This window comes from Rutidosis leptorrhynchoides, chromosome 8, assembly GCF_046630445.1.
Source record: "Rutidosis leptorrhynchoides isolate AG116_Rl617_1_P2 chromosome 8, CSIRO_AGI_Rlap_v1, whole genome shotgun sequence".
Lineage (NCBI taxonomy): Eukaryota > Viridiplantae > Streptophyta > Magnoliopsida > Asterales > Asteraceae > Rutidosis > Rutidosis leptorrhynchoides.
This window is the reverse complement of record NC_092340.1, coordinates 140,405,660-140,422,331: the sequence shown is the minus strand read 5'-3', so window position 1 is coordinate 140,422,331 and position 16,672 is coordinate 140,405,660.

Here is a 16,672-nt window from a genome sequence, read left to right as displayed (position 1 = left end):
TACATATATCATAAAACATAAGCACACTATATTACATATATTACACCACACGAACTATCTTATTCCGACTCGCTTGTTTCTTCTTCTTCGGTTTTGGTTCGTTTTGCCAAGTTTCTAGGGATATATGTTGTTCCCCTAATACGAACCGTCGTTTTCCACATTGGTTTAGAAAAACCTGGTGGTTTAGAGGTTCCCGGGTCATTGTTAAAACTTAAGGACTTCGGGGGTTGACGATACATATAAAGTTCATCGGGGTTGGAATTAGATTTCTCTATTTTTATGCCCTTTCCCTTATTATTTTCTTTTGCCTTTTTAAATTCAGTTGGGGTAATTTCTATAACATCATCGGAATTCTTGTCAGAATCCGATTCATCGGAGAATTGGTAATCCTCCCAATATTTTGCTTCCTTGGCGGAAACACCATTGACCATAATTAACCTTGGTCGGTTGGTTGAGGATTTTCTTTTACTTAACCGTTTTATTATTTCCCTCACCGGTTCTATTTCTTCATCCGGTTCCGATTCTTCTTCCGGTTCCGATTCTTCTTCCGGTTCCGACTCTTCTTCCGGTTCCTCTTCGGGAACTTGTGAATCAGTCCACGAATCATTCCAATTTACATTTGACTCTTCATTATTATTAGGTGAGTCAATGGGACTTGTTCTAGAGGTAGACATCTATCACATAATATCAAACGCGTAAGAGATTAATATATCACATAATATTCACATGTTAAAAATATATAGTTTCCAACAAAATTTGTTAAGCAATCATTTTTCAAGTAAACACGGTCGAAGTCCAGACTCACTAATGCATCCTAACAAACTCGATAAGATACACTAATGCAAAATTCTGGTTCTCTAAGACCGACGCTCGGATACCAACTGAAATGTCCTGTTCTTATTGATTAAAAACGTTCCATATTAATTGATTTCGTTGCGACGTTTTGACCTCTATATGAGACGTTTTTCAAAGACTGCATTCATTTTAAAACAAACCATAACCTTTATTTCATCAATAAAGGTTTAAAAAGCTTTACGTAGATTATCAAATAATGATAATCTAAAATATCCTGTTTGCACACGACCATTACATAATGGTTTACAATACAAATATGTTACAACAAAATAAGTTTCTTGAATGCAGTTTTTACACAATATCATACAAGCATGGACTCCAAATCTCGTCCTTATTTAAGTATGCGACATCGGAAGCTCTTAATAATCACCTGAGAATAAACATGCTTAAAACGTCAACAAAAATGTTGGTGAGTTATAGGTTTAACCTATATATATCAAATCATAATAGTAGACCACAAGATTTCATATTTCAATACACATCCCATATATAGAGATAAAAATCATTCATATGGTGAACACCTGGTAACCGACATTAACAAGATGCATATATAAGAATATCCCCATCATTCCGGGACACCCTTCGGATATGATATAAATTTCGAAGTACTAAAGCATCCGGTACTTTGGATGGGGTTTGTTAGGCCCAATAGATCTATCTTTAGAGTTCGCGTCAATTAGGGTGTCTGTTCCCTAATTCTTAGATTACCAGACTATATAAAAAGGGGCATATTCGATTTCGATAATTCAACCATAGAATGTAGTTTCACGTACTTGTGTCTATTTTGTAAATCATTTATAAAACCTGCATGTATTCTCATCCCAAAAATATTAGATTTTAAAAGTGGGACTATAACTCACTTTCACAGATTTTTACTTCGTCGGAAAGTAAGACTTGGCCACTGGTTGATTCACGAACCTATAACAATATATACATATATATCAAAGTATGTTCAAAATATATTTACAACACTTTTAATATATTTTGATGTTTTAAGTTTATTAAGTCAGCTGTCCTCGTTAGTAACCTACAACTAGTTGTCCACAGTTAGATGTACAGAAATAAATCGATAAATATTATCTTGAATCAATCCACGACCCAGTGTATACGTATCTCAGTATTGATCACAACTCAAACTATATATATTTTGGAATCAACCTCAACCTTGTATAGCTAACTCCAACATTCACATATAGAGTGTCTATGGTTGTTCCGAAATATATATAGATGTGTCGACATGATAGGTCGAAACATTGTATACATGTCTATGGTATCTCAAGATTACATAATATACAATACAAGTTGATTAAGTTATGGTTGGAATAGATTTGTTACCAATTTTCACGTAGCTAAAATGAGAAAAATTATCCAATTTTGTTTTACCCATAACTTCTTCATTTTAAATCCGTTTTGAGTGAATCAAATTGCTATGGTTTCATATTGAACTCTATTTTATGAATCTGAACAGAAAAAGTATAGGTTTATAGTCAGAAAAATAAGTTACAAGTCATTTTTGTAAAGGTAGTCATTTCAGTCGAAAGAACGACGTCTAGATGACCATTTTAGAAAACATACTTCCACTTTGAGTTTAACCATAATTTTTGGATATAGTTTCATGTTCATAATAAAAATCATTTTCTCAGAATAACAACTTTTAAATCAAAGCTTATCATAGTTTTTAATTAACTAACCCAAAACAGCCCGCGGTGTTACTACGACGGCGTAAATCCGGTTTTACGTTGTTTTTCGTGTTTTCAGGTTTTAAATCATTAAGTTAGCATATCATATAGATATAGAACATGTGTTTAGTTGATTTTAAAAGTCAAGTTAGAAGGATTAACTTTTGTTTGCGAACAAGTTTAGAATTAACTAAACTATGTTCTAGTGATTACAAGTTTAAACCTTCGAATAAGATAGCTTTATACGTATGAATCGAATGATGTTATGAACATCATTACTACCTTAAGTTCCTTGGATAAACCTACTGGAAAAGAGAAAAATGGATCTAGCTTCAACGGATCCTTGGATGGCTCGAAGTTCTTGAAGCAGAATCATGACACGAAAACAAGTTCAAGTAAGATCATCACTTGAAATAAGATTGTTATAGTTATAGAAATTGAACCAAAGTTTGAATATGATTATTACCTTGTATTAGAATGATAACCTACTGTAAGAAACAAAGATTTCTTGAGGTTGGATGATCACCTTACAAGATTGGAAGTGAGCTAGCAAACTTGAAAGTATTCTTGATTTTATGTAACTAGAACTTGTAGAATATATGAAGAACACTTAGAACTTGAAGATAGAACTTGAGAGAGATCAATTAGATGAAGAAAATTGAAGAATGAAAGTGTTTGTAGGTGTTTTTGGTCGTTGGTGTATGGATTAGATATAAAGGATATGTAATTTTGTTTTCATGTAAATAAGTCATGAATGATTACTCATATTTTTGTAAATTTATGAGATATTTCATGCTAGTTGCCAAATGATGGTTTCCACATGTGTTAGGTGACTCACATGGGCTGCTAAGAGCTGATCATTGGAGTGTATATACCAATAGTACATACATCTAAAAGCTGTGTATTGTACGAGTACGAATACAGGTGCATACGAGTACAATTGTTGATGAAACTGAACGAGGATGTAATTGTAAGCATTTTTGTTAAGTAGAAGTATTTTGATAAGTGTATTGAAGTCTTTCAAAAGTGTATAAATACATATTAAAACACTACATGTATATACATTTTAACTGAGTCGTTAAGTCATCGTTAGTCGTTACATGTAAGTGTTGTTTTTAAACCTTTAGGTTAACGGTCTTGTAAAATGTTGTTAACCCAATGTTTATAATATCAATTGAGATTTTAAATTATTATATTATCATGATATTATCATGTATGCATATCTCTTAATATGATATATATACATTAAATGTCTTTACAACGATAATCGTTACATATATGTCTCGTTTAAAAATCATTAAGTTAGTAGTCTTGTTTTTACATATGTAGTTCATTGTTAATATACTTAATGATATATTTACTTATCATAGTATCATGTTAACTATATATATATCCATATATATGTCATCATATAGTTTTTACAAGTTTTAACGTTCGTGAATCACCGGTCAACTTGGGTGGTCAATTGTCTATATGAAACATATTTCAATTAATCAAGTCTTAACAAGTTTGATTGCTTAACATGTTGGAAACATTTAATCATGTAAATATCAATCTCAATTAATATATATAAACATGAAAAAGTTCGGGTCACTACATTAAGTTCATACTTAGTAGCTAATATACAATTCAACTACTACAATTCTATATGAAAAACTGATTATAATAATATTTCGCGTTCAAACTTTTACACAATATTTTACAAACTTACAATACCGCTTATTTTACATATAGCATGAAATATAGCACACAATAAATTTGATACAAGATGGTTGTGAAGATAATTCTAGCTAGTACACAAGTCGTTCAGCAAAGGCAATAAAGACACGTAATTCATACGTCCAGAAACAAGTCATGCATTCTGATTTTACTAGGATTACTTCCCATCCTTGGTCTTGTGGAACATAACCGTTATGGCCGTTGATAAGACAGCGTGTTGTAACGTCGTCAAAGAGACGAGGGTTACGTAATGTCCAACAGTCCCGTAACAATCTAAAAACCTCATTTCTTACCCCAATTACCGACTCCGTCACTTGTGGGAACGTTTTGTTTAATAGTTGTAGCCCGATGTTCTTGTTCTCACTTTGGTGAGAAGCAAACATTACTAATCCGTAAGCATAACATGCTTCTTTATGTTGCATGTTAGCCGCTTTTTCTAAATCACGAAGTCCAATATTCGGATATATTAAGTCAAAATAATTTCTTAACCCATTGCGTAAAATAGCATTTGGGTTCCCCGCAATATATGCGTCAAAGTAAACACATCGTAACTTATGGATTTCCCAATGTGATATCCCCCATCTTTTGAACGAAAGCCTTTTATAAACCAAGGCATTCTTGGAACGTTCTTCGAATGTCTTACAAACTGATCTCGCCTTAAATAGTTGTGCCGAAGAATTCTGACCGACTCTAGACAAGATTTCATCAATCATGTCTCCGGGTAGGTCTCTTAAAATATTGGGTTGTCTATCCATTTTGTGTTTTTATACTGTAAAATAGACAAGAGTTAGATTCATAAAAAAAAATACTTATTAATACAAGCAATTTTTACATATATCATAAAGCATAAGCACACTATATTACATATATTACACCACACGAATACAACTATCTTATTCCGACTCGCTTGTTTCTTCTTCTTCGGTTTTGGTTCGTTTTGCCAAGTTTCTAGGGATATATGTTGTTCCCCTAATACGAGCCGTCGTTTTCCACATTGGTTTAGAAAAACCTGGTGGTTTAGAGGTTCCCGGGTCATTGTTACAACTTAAGGACTTCGGGGGTTGACGATACATATAAAGTTCATCGGGGTTGGAATTAGATTTCTCTATTTTTATGCCCTTTCCCTTATTATTTTCTTTTGCCCTTTTAAATTCAGTTGGGGTAATTTCTATAACATCATCGGAATTCTCGTCGGAATCCGATTCATCGGAGAATTGGTAATCCTCCCAATATTTTGCTTCCTTGGCGGAAACACCATTGATCATAATTAACCTTGGTCGGTTGGTTGAGGATTTTCTTTTACTTAACCGTTTTATTATTTCCCCCACCGGTTCTATTTCTTCATCCGGTTCCAATTCTTCTTCCGGTTCCGATTCTTCTTCCGGTTCCGACTCTTCTTCCGATTCCTCTTCGGGAACTTGTGAATCAGTCCACGAATCATTCCAATTTATATTTGACTCTTCATTATTATTAGGTGAGTCAATGGGACTTGTTCTAGAGGTAGACATCTATCACATAATATCAAACGCGTTAAGAGATTAATATATCACATAATATTCACATGTTAAAAATATATAGTTTCCAACAAAATTTGTTAAGCAATCATTTTTCAAGTAAACACGGTCGAAGTCCAGACTCACTAATGCATCCTAACAAACTCGATAAGACACACTAATGCAAAATTCTAGTTCTCTAAGACCGACGCTCGGATACCAACTGAAATGTCCCGTTCTTATTGATTAAAAACGTTCCATATTAATTGATTTCGTTGCGAGGTTTTGACCTCTATATGAGACATTTTTCAAAGACTGCATTCATTTTAAAACAAACCATAACCTTTATTTCATCAATAAAGGTTTAAAAAGCTTTACGTAGATTATCAAATAATGATAATCTAAAATATCCTGTTTACACACGACCATTACATAATGGTTTACAATACAAATATGTTACAACAAAATAAGTTTCTTGAATGCAGTTTTTACACAATATCATACAAGCATGGACTCCAAATCTCGTCCTTATTTAAGTATGCGATAGCGGAAGCTCTTAATAATCACCTGAGAATAAACATGCTTAAAACGTCAACAAAAATGTTGGTGAGTTATAGGTTTAACCTATATATATCAAATCATAATAATAGACCACAAGATTTCATATTTCAATAAACATCCCATACATAGAGATAAAAATCATTCATATGGTGAACACCTGGTAACCGACATTAACAAGATGCATATATAAGAATATCCCCATCATTCCGGGACACCCTTCGGATATGATATAAATTTCGAAGTACTAAAGCATCTGGTACTTTAGATGGGGTTTGTTAGGCCCAATAGATCTATCTTTAGGATTCGCGTCAATTAGGGTGTCTGTTCCCTAATTCTTAGATTACCAGACTTAATAAAAAGGGGCATATTCGATTTCGATAATTCAACCATAGAATGTAGTTTCACGTACTTGTGTCTATTTTTTAAATCATTTATAAAACCTGCATGTATTCTCATCCCAAAAATATTAGATTTTAAAAGTGGGACTATAACTCACTTTTACAGATTTTTACTTCGTCGGGAAGTAAGACTTGGCCACTGGTTGATTCACGTACCTATAACAATATATACATATATATCAAAGTATGTTCAAAATATATTTACAACATTTTTAATATATTTTGATGTTTTAAGTTTATTAAGTCAGCTGTCCTCGTTAGTAACCTACAACTAGTTGTCCACAGTTAGATGTACATAAATAAATCGATAAATATTATCTTGAATCAATCCACGACCCAGTGTATACGTATCTCAGTATTGATCACAACTCAAACTATATATATTTTGGAATCAACCTCAACCCTGTATAGCTAACTCCAACATTCACATATAGAGTGTCTATGGTTGTTCCGAAATATATATAGATGTGTCGACATGATAGGTCGAAACATTGTATACGTGTCTATGGTATCTCAAGATTACATAATATACAATACAAGTTGATTAAGTTATGGTTGGAATAGATTTGTTACCAATTTTCACGTAGCTAAAATGAGAAAAATTATCCAATCTTGTTTTACCCATAACTTCTTCATTTTAAATCCGTTTTGAGTGAATCAAATTGCTATGGTTTCATATTAAACTCTATTTTATGAATATAAATAGAAAAAGTATAGGTTTATAGTCGGAAAAATAAGTTACAAGTCATTTTTGTAAAGGTAGTCATTTCAGTCGAAAGAACGACGTCTAGATGACCATTTTAGAAAACATACTTCCACTTTGAGTTTAACCATAATTTTTGGATATAGTTTCATGTTCATAATAAAAATCATTTTCGCAGAATAACAACTTCTAAATCAAAGTTTATCATAGTTTTTAATTAACTAACCCAAAACAGCCCGCGGTGTTACTACGACGGCGTAAATCCGGTTTTACGGTGTTTTTCGTGTTTCCAGGTTTTAAATCATTAAGTTAGCATATCATATAGATATAGAACATGTGTTTAATTGATTTTAAAAGTCAAGTTAGAAGGATTAACTTTTGTTTGCGAACAAGTTTAGAATTAACTAAACTATGTTCTAGTGATTACAAGTTTAAACCTTCGAATAAGATAGCTTTATATGTATGAATTGAATGATGTTATGAACATCATTACTACCTTAAGTTCCTTGGATAAACCTACTGGAAAAGAGAAAAATGGATCTAGCTTCAACGGATCCTTGGATGGCTCGAAGTTCTTGAAGCAGAATCATGACACGAAAACAAGTTCAAGTAAGATCATCACTTGAAATAAGATTGTTATAGTTATAGAAATTGAACCAAAGTTTGAATATGATTATTACCTTGTATTAAAATGATAACCTACTATAAGAAACAAAGATTTCTTGAGGTTGGATGATCACATTACAAGATTGGAAGTGAGCTAGCAAACTTGAAAGTATTCTTGATTTTATGTAACTAGAATTTGTAGAATTTATGAAGAACACTTAGAACTTGAAGATAGAACTTGAGAGAGATCAATTAGATGAAGAAAATTGAAGAATGAAAGTGTTTGTAGGTGTTTTTGGTCGTTGGTGTATGGATTAGATATAAAGGATATGTAATTTTGTTTTCATGTAAATAAGTCATGAATGATTACTCATATTTTTGTAATTTTATGAGATATTTCATGCTAGTTGCCAAATGATGGTTCCCACATGTGTTAGGTGACTCACATGGGCTGATAAGAGCTGATCATTGGAGTGTATATACCAATAGTACATACATCTAAAAGCTGTATATTGTACGAGTACGAATACAGGTGCATACGAGTAGAATTGTTGATGAAACTGAACGAGGATGTAATTGTAAGCATTTTTGTTAAGTAGAAGTATTTTGATAAGTGTATTAAAGTCTTTCAAAAGTGTATAAATACTTATTAAAACACTACATGTATATACATTTTAACTGAGTCGTTAAGTCATCGTTAGTCGTTACATGTAAGTGTTGTTTTGAAACCTTTAGGTTAACGATCTTGTTAAATGTTGTTAACCCAATGTTTATAATATCAAATGATATTTTAAATTATTATATTATCATGATATTATCATGTATGAATATCTCTTAATATGATATATATACATTAAATGTCTTTACAACGATAATCGTTACATATATGTCTCGTTTAAAAATCATTAAGTTAGTAGTCTTGTTTTTACATATGTAGTTCATTGTTAATATACTTAATGATATATTTACTTATCATATTATAATGTTAACTATATATATATCCATATATATGTCATCATATAGTTTTTACAAGTTTTAACGTTCGTGAATCACCGGTCAACTTGGGTGGTCAATTGTCTATATGAAACATATTTCAATTAATCAAGTCTTAACAAGTTTGATTGCTTAACATGTTGGAAACATTTAATCATGTAAATATCAATCTCATTTAATATATATAAACATGGAAAAGTTCGGGTCACTACAACTTGCTTTATATAGTAGCAAGCTCCCAAGTTACAAACACATGGTAAACACTAAGTTACCGTGGTAAATAGCCTAATCTAGACTATTACAATAATAAGACTAAAACCCACACGCCACTAGATTAATACATAACATAAACCACACGACATTAAATATTACAACAAATATTGTCAACATTATGTATAAAAGTATATGAATTTTAAAACATAAATATGGTTAGTGTAAAAATTTGATTAAATAATGATTATGTTTAGTAAGATTAAATATTATGGCTATTAAGACTATAAATTAGTTTATTATAAGTATGAGTTATAATTTAAGTGGATAATTATGGATTAAAGATAATAATGATTATGATAAGAAAAAAAAAGTTAAGATGATAAGAATGCAATTAAATTTTGGTATAAAAGATAATGGTAATTTAGAAACAAGTTAAAGGATAATGAGGTGATAAAGAAAAGCTTGAAGAGATTAAAATTTATCTAATCATTTAAAAATATATATAAGATGATAAATATATAATAATACATAGACATATATTATAGTAACCCTTTAATTCAATTAAGATATAATTATTAAATTATACTTGACTAATAATAGTATATAAGACACTAATATTAAACTATTAAGTATAATAATAATATATTAATGAATTGTGTTTATACACCTATAACGTGAAGGTTATATTCAAAAGATAAAGTACAAAATATACGAACTTCACCGCTACTCACGGTCGTAAGAGAATGATGTCTAGGTTGCCATTTATGGGGATAACTTTTGGATCTCAAATGCCATGACTTAGATTATGGTCAAGAGTCCTGCGCCCCATGTTATATCTGGTCATTTTGGACTTATTTGATAGCATCGAGGTTTGCATAAATTGTACAAGGTCTAAACTTGTAAAACAACTCTTAAGCTCACTTAGGATATTAATTTGTCATACGGACAAATTTATGATTTAAGTCAGTATATCTCTAGGTTGAAGACCTGGTCATATACTCTCATTCATTTCGTTCGTGGAATTATCTTCATCTTTCGCCGTGCAATTCTAAGGTGAACTTCATAGCCGCGCTTTTACATATTTTATTGAATTTTATAAATCTTGGGGTGAGACACATGCTTACTTTTTAAATGATTTACAATTTAGACACAAGTGCCTAAACTTTTTGATATACAACTTCGTGAGACTATTGTTAACTTGTATTGATTATATCTTTACATGTAAATCCCCACCATAATATCGTTAATTACTGGAATTGAAATGTTGCAAGCTTAATTATTGTGAGTAGGCCTATTGAGAGTAACGTCTCTACCCATTGACCGATCGTCAAGGGGGTACATAATAATGATTACCGACACCTGCGCAATGTTAGGGGTTTATGTTTAGCTCGATATTATAACTCATGGCATATTGATATTTTAATGTTTTGAATTAAATCTTGTGGTCTAAAACTCTATTAATTATTAAACCTATGATGTTCACTCAACCATTGTGTTGACATTTTTAAGCATGTTTGTCTCAGGTGAAGATTAGCTTATGTGCTGTCCTATGTTGCTTGCTAGCTGATGCATTGAAGTCCACATATTTAAGTCTTAGCATTTACAAATATTAATTACATTTGAGTTTATCATGTTAACCATTATTTTGTTTCCGCTGAAATTAGTATTGATTTAATAAAATGTCTCATTTAGAGTCGTTCTCGCTTATATACTTGTGTTGCGATATTGTGAAGTCATATTTACCGCCGAACCTATTTGGGGGTATGACAGAGTGGTATCAGAGTCATGTTATTATAGAGAACCAGGATTGCATTTAATGTGTGCCTTATGTGTTAGTTAGGGTGCCTTAGCGATCTTTAGGTCTATAACCTTTCCTGCCTTAGTTTTAAGCGCTTTCCCTTGATCTTTATACTGCCATATTATCTTACTTCCTACTTTTACGTGTTCTGATATTATGTATCCTTTCCTAAGTATGCCAAGCCAATATCCTATCATCTTGCCTGATCCCGACTCTGAAGGATCAGTTAGTATGTGATTGTTATCATATTCATACATATCTTTATGCCCTGACTTACCATTGTGATTCAAAGTATTCTTTGACTCTCACGAGTATTTTTATAAGACCACCTCGGTTGGTGAAATCGAGGGATGTCACTCATGACTCAACATTTCAACGTCAACTATCTAAATTTGATCACGTATCCTGACCTTATGAGGTGATATTGAAGTGGAAAAATGAATTAGTGAAATATAATGACGTCTGGCTAACGTGATTATATTACGGTAATTCATATAGAAATTCCAATATCATGGCATATGGAATAGAAAGTGAATCAAAGAAAAATTCCTAAGCCATTCATTCGAAAATCTCAATGTTATTACATGTAGGGTATTCATCATCTGATTTGTAGATACGAAGAGCTCGTTTCAACCAAACAATCTATCTCATACCCATGAGTAGATTACCAATGTCTCCTATATCATAAAGGTTGTGAACTTTGCATTCATTCTTTCTTAAACAACCTACCTCTTTATCGTTAACGCATAATTATCACACTTAATCACTACCATAACCTCGTTGGAAGGCAGGATGCATATTCTTAAGTGACCTGTAGTGGCACCCCATAAATTTCTTCAAAGAACGCCTCCTGTTATCTGTAATTAAGCTCCTGGTGTAGATTATCATAAATCCATTAGGAAACCCGTCGAAGATAAGCCACAACCACTCGCAAGGATTTCATTTGAATTTTCAAACAACGATATTATAAACACCACCTGAAGTTTTTCCATTTTCTCGCAGGCTGCGGTTTGAGCTAAACTCAACCTAATCCCATCTGAAAACTACCATAGTGTGATGACCCGTCCAAATCCATTTGGACGAATACATCATTCATCGATTTCACAGTGAGGTACGGACCTCTACATGATACTAATGGTGTATCCTATTGTATACACGCATAAAGGCACAATGATCGCATGAAATTAGCATCAGAAATACTGAGAATAATAGTTTTATGAAACTATCCGTTAAGCGTTCTCCACTGTACAGGCTTCTTCCGTCGTGCATAAGCGCGGAAGGCCGCCTAGCGCTTAAGCCCTGGCCGAAGAGCGCCACATTCAGCATAAACTTCGGAATCACGAATAACAAAATGTATCATCATTTGACACGTGTCCTCAAACAATCCGGTGGATCTGTCACTATAAATAGACCCCTTGGGTCGTCATTTTACACATTCGGACATTCTGACAACTTGTGAGCAAAGACTTCACCTTTCTCTCTCATATAGTACTTTCTCTCACTAGAAGTCATCCGGCTAACAGCTAAACGCTAAACGGACAACAGATTGATTAAGCCACCCCACAGATTTCCAGATCTGTGAACCGGGTCTGCAGGGATTATTTCCCGAGGGTAAACATCAATCGGCAACACTCCCCCACCTTTAGGTAGATCACTTCTAGTATTGTGCTAACACACTAAGCCTTACCTCATAAGGAAATAGGTGTTAACAATGGCACCATCCATTATTAAGACGAATCATCTCACCAACACTGACAAAGAAGGCAAGGGTAATGAATTGGTACCCATAGAAGTAGGCATGATACGTCCATGGAAAGCTGGAAAACGGAGGAAGGCAGAAGTGTTAGAAGATTGGGAAGAGCAATTAATATCATTTCCTTCTATGTTTGACACAAATCCATCTGATGGTCCAGTGGTTATAGAAGCACGAGTTGCTAATTGCTTAATACGCAACATTTATACTGACACATGAGCTGGAGCAGACATTATGTATGAACATTGCTTCATACAGCTTCCCAAATATGAGCAAGAAAAAATGAAGGAAATATATGTGCCGTTAGCAAGTTTTACAAGTGAACCGTCTTAGTCTGAAGGAAGTATTCTACTTGAAGTAACCTTGGGCAAGTCACCCTTAAGACGCACAGCCAACATTGAGTTCCTGGTAGTTAAAGCAAATTTACAATACAATATAATTTTGGGAAGAACTGCTTTAATGACGTTTGGGGCTGTAACATCAACTGTGCATGGCATGATGAAGTTTCCAACGCCAGGCGGAATAGCAACGTTGTATGCAGAACGGCAGAAGTTAATTGAGTGTTCTCAAGTAACAAATGCAAAAATTAAGCCAATAATACATGATGATGGGTCAATTTCGCCAAATCCACAGTTTCCAGATCAAAAAATAATAATTGGGCATACGTTATCTACGGCATGTAAAGAAAAATTGTACAACATTTTGGAAACAAATTTAGACATTTTTGCATGGCACCGTCTGATATGACCGGTGTCCCAAGGGAAGTGGTAGAACATAGGTTAAATGTGAATCCTAACATGCATCCTGTTTGTCAAAAGAAACGAGGCATGGCACCAGAAAGAAGCAAATTCCTTCGTGATGAAGTACGAAGTTTGGTGGATGCTGGGATCTTGCGAGAGGTATAATATCAGACATGGGTGGCCAATCCAGTCATGGTTAGGAAGCCGGAAAACTCATGGAGGATGTGTGTGGATTTCACAGATATCAATAAAGCATGCCCAAAGGATAATTATCCCTTACCTGAAATCGATTGGAAGGTTGAATCATTGGCAGGGTATCGATTTAAATGTTTCTTAGATGCAGCTAAGGGGTCTCATCAAATACCTATGGCTTTAAAAGATGAAGACAAAATGACTTTTCACACGACGGAAGGCATATTCTGTTACATGAAAATGCCTTTTGGGCTGAAAAATGCAGGAGCAACATATCAACGACTTATTGATATGGCTTTTAAGGATCAAATTGGGCGAAATCTGGAAGCGTATGTGGACGATATTGTTATAAAAAGTCATACTGAAGAAAAGATGTTACGAGATATACAAGAAACTTTTGCATCTTTGCGAAAAATCAACATGAAATTAAATCCCAAGAAGTGTACGTTTGGTGTGGAGGAAGGAATATTTTTAGGTCATATAGTTACAGAATGGGGTATTAAAGATAATCCTAAGAAAATTCAAGCAATTGAAGACATGAAATCACCGGTCAGCAAGAAAGATGTTCAACGATTACATGGATGTTTAGCAGCATTAACAAGATTTCTGTCTAAAGCAGCTGAAAAGTCACTTCCATTCATGAAGGTGTTAAAAGGCTGTCTAAATAAAAAAGATTTTGTATGGACGGCAGAAGCCGAAAATGCATTCCAAGAGATCAAGCAGTTGTTGAAAATGTTACCTACATTAACGGCACCAAAAGAAGGGGAGACCTTAATTTTGTATTTAGCTGTCTCAAAAGAAGCAATTAGTTCTGTCTTAATAGCAGAACAGAACGGTGTGCAAATGCCTATATATTTTGTTAGCAAAGTATTGCAGCTCAGTGAAATGAATTATCCACCACTTCATCGCATGATTTATGCCCTTGTGCATACTGCACGACGTTTACGAAGGTATTTTCAAGGTCATCCTATCTTGGTGTTAATAGATCAACCATTGAAGCAAATACTCCGACGTCCAGAATCATCTGGCCGTCTAGCAAAATGGGCCATCGAGTTGGGGGAATATGAAATCAATTTTGCTCCCCGAAATGCAGTTAAAGGACAAATTTTAGCAGATTTTCTCCTGGAAACAAATGAAAAAGTGAAATACGACAATAAAATGGCACCACAACAGCATGTGTGGGAATTACACACTGATGGGGCCTCAAGTGAAGAGGGAACATGTGCAGGACTGGTTTTAACAAGTCCAGACGGAGAGGAGTATACTTATGCATTGAAATTTTATTTTTATGCATCCAAAAATGAAGTGGAGTACGAGGCATTACTCTCCAGCTTACGCATAGCAGTGGAAATGGGCATAACAAATTTATGAGCATATGTTGATTCTTAAATTATGGTCCAGTAGGTTAATGGAACGTTTGATGCAAGGGATACATCAATGAGGCAATACGTAAAGTTGGTGGAGGCAATTTCAAAGAAATTTGATAACCTTGAAGTCGTGCAAATCCCTCAAAATAAGAATAAGAAGGCTGACGTCTTAAGCAAACTAGCTACTTTAACCTTTGATCATTTGCACAAACGAGTGTTGGTTGAAGAACTTAAAGAAAAATCAATACATGAAAAATCAATTATGACGGTAGTTGAAGGTGTCAAAGAAACTTGGATGACTCCATATTTAAGGTATTTGCACGACGGAGGGTTACCCATTGACAAGGCGGAAGCCAGAAGGATAAGAGTAACGGAACCAATGTATGAAGTGATTAATGGCGCTCTTTATTGAAAGTCTTACAATGGTCCTCTGTTAAGGTGTTTAACCAAAGATGAATCATTAAAGGTAGTCAAGGAGATGCATGAAGGAGTTTGTTCTCAACATTCCGGCTTCCGTACTGTGGCATCACGGATTATGAGGCAATGGTATTTTTGGCCTACCCTTTATCGAGATGTTGCAGAAATCATAAAAACATGTGAGAACTATTAGAGACATGGGACAGTTCAACGTCTCCCAAAGTATGACTTGATACCAGTGTCATCCGCTTGGCCGTTCTACAAGTGGGCGATAGATATTGTGGGACCATTCAATAGAAGCACTGGCAATGCTAAGTTCTTGGTGGTAGCAATTGATTTTTTCACAAAGTGAGTTGAGGCGAAGGCTTTAGCAAAGATTACAGGAGAAAATGTCAAGAAGTTTGTGTGGCATGATATAGTGTGCCATTATGGGGTTCCAAATGAAATAATCAGGGACAATGGCAAACAATTTGCAGAGAATCTTTTTCGAAGTTGGTGTGAAGAGCTAGGAATAAAGCAAAACTTTACATCTGTTGCTCATCATCAAGCGAATGTGCAGGTGGAGGTTACCAACAAAGAAATTGTTACTGGCATTAAGGCACGGTTAGGATTAAGTCAAACTGGTTGGGTGGACGAACTGCCAAATGTGCTATGGGCACACCGGACAACTCCAAAGCGGAGCACGGGGGAAACACCCTTCAGTCTAGTATATGGTATAGAAGTAGTAATACCAGCCGAAATATGTGTCCCAACACAACGCATTATGGCATTTGATATTGAAGCTAATTCTGAAGCATTAAGGGACAATCTCAATTTGTTGGAGGAAAGACGATTGATGGCCACCATCCGGCAAGCAGATCACAAGAATAAAATGGAAAAATATTACAACAAGAAAGTAAAGCATACACAATTTGCACTTGGTGATCTGGTGCTATGGGATAATGAGGCAAGCAGGCAAATCAAATTTGGAAAGTTAGTACCAAAATGGGAAGGACCTTATAAGGTCAAAAGTAAATCAGAACTGATCATACATGCTTGCTGCGCCATCCAGCGAGCAATATGAAAGAGTTTGGAATGCAATGAATTTAAAGAAATTTTATGCGTAGTACTATATGCATGGGCAGCTTGATCACCTGTCAAATGGATGAGATATAGTCATAAATGTAAAAATTTATTTATGAATAT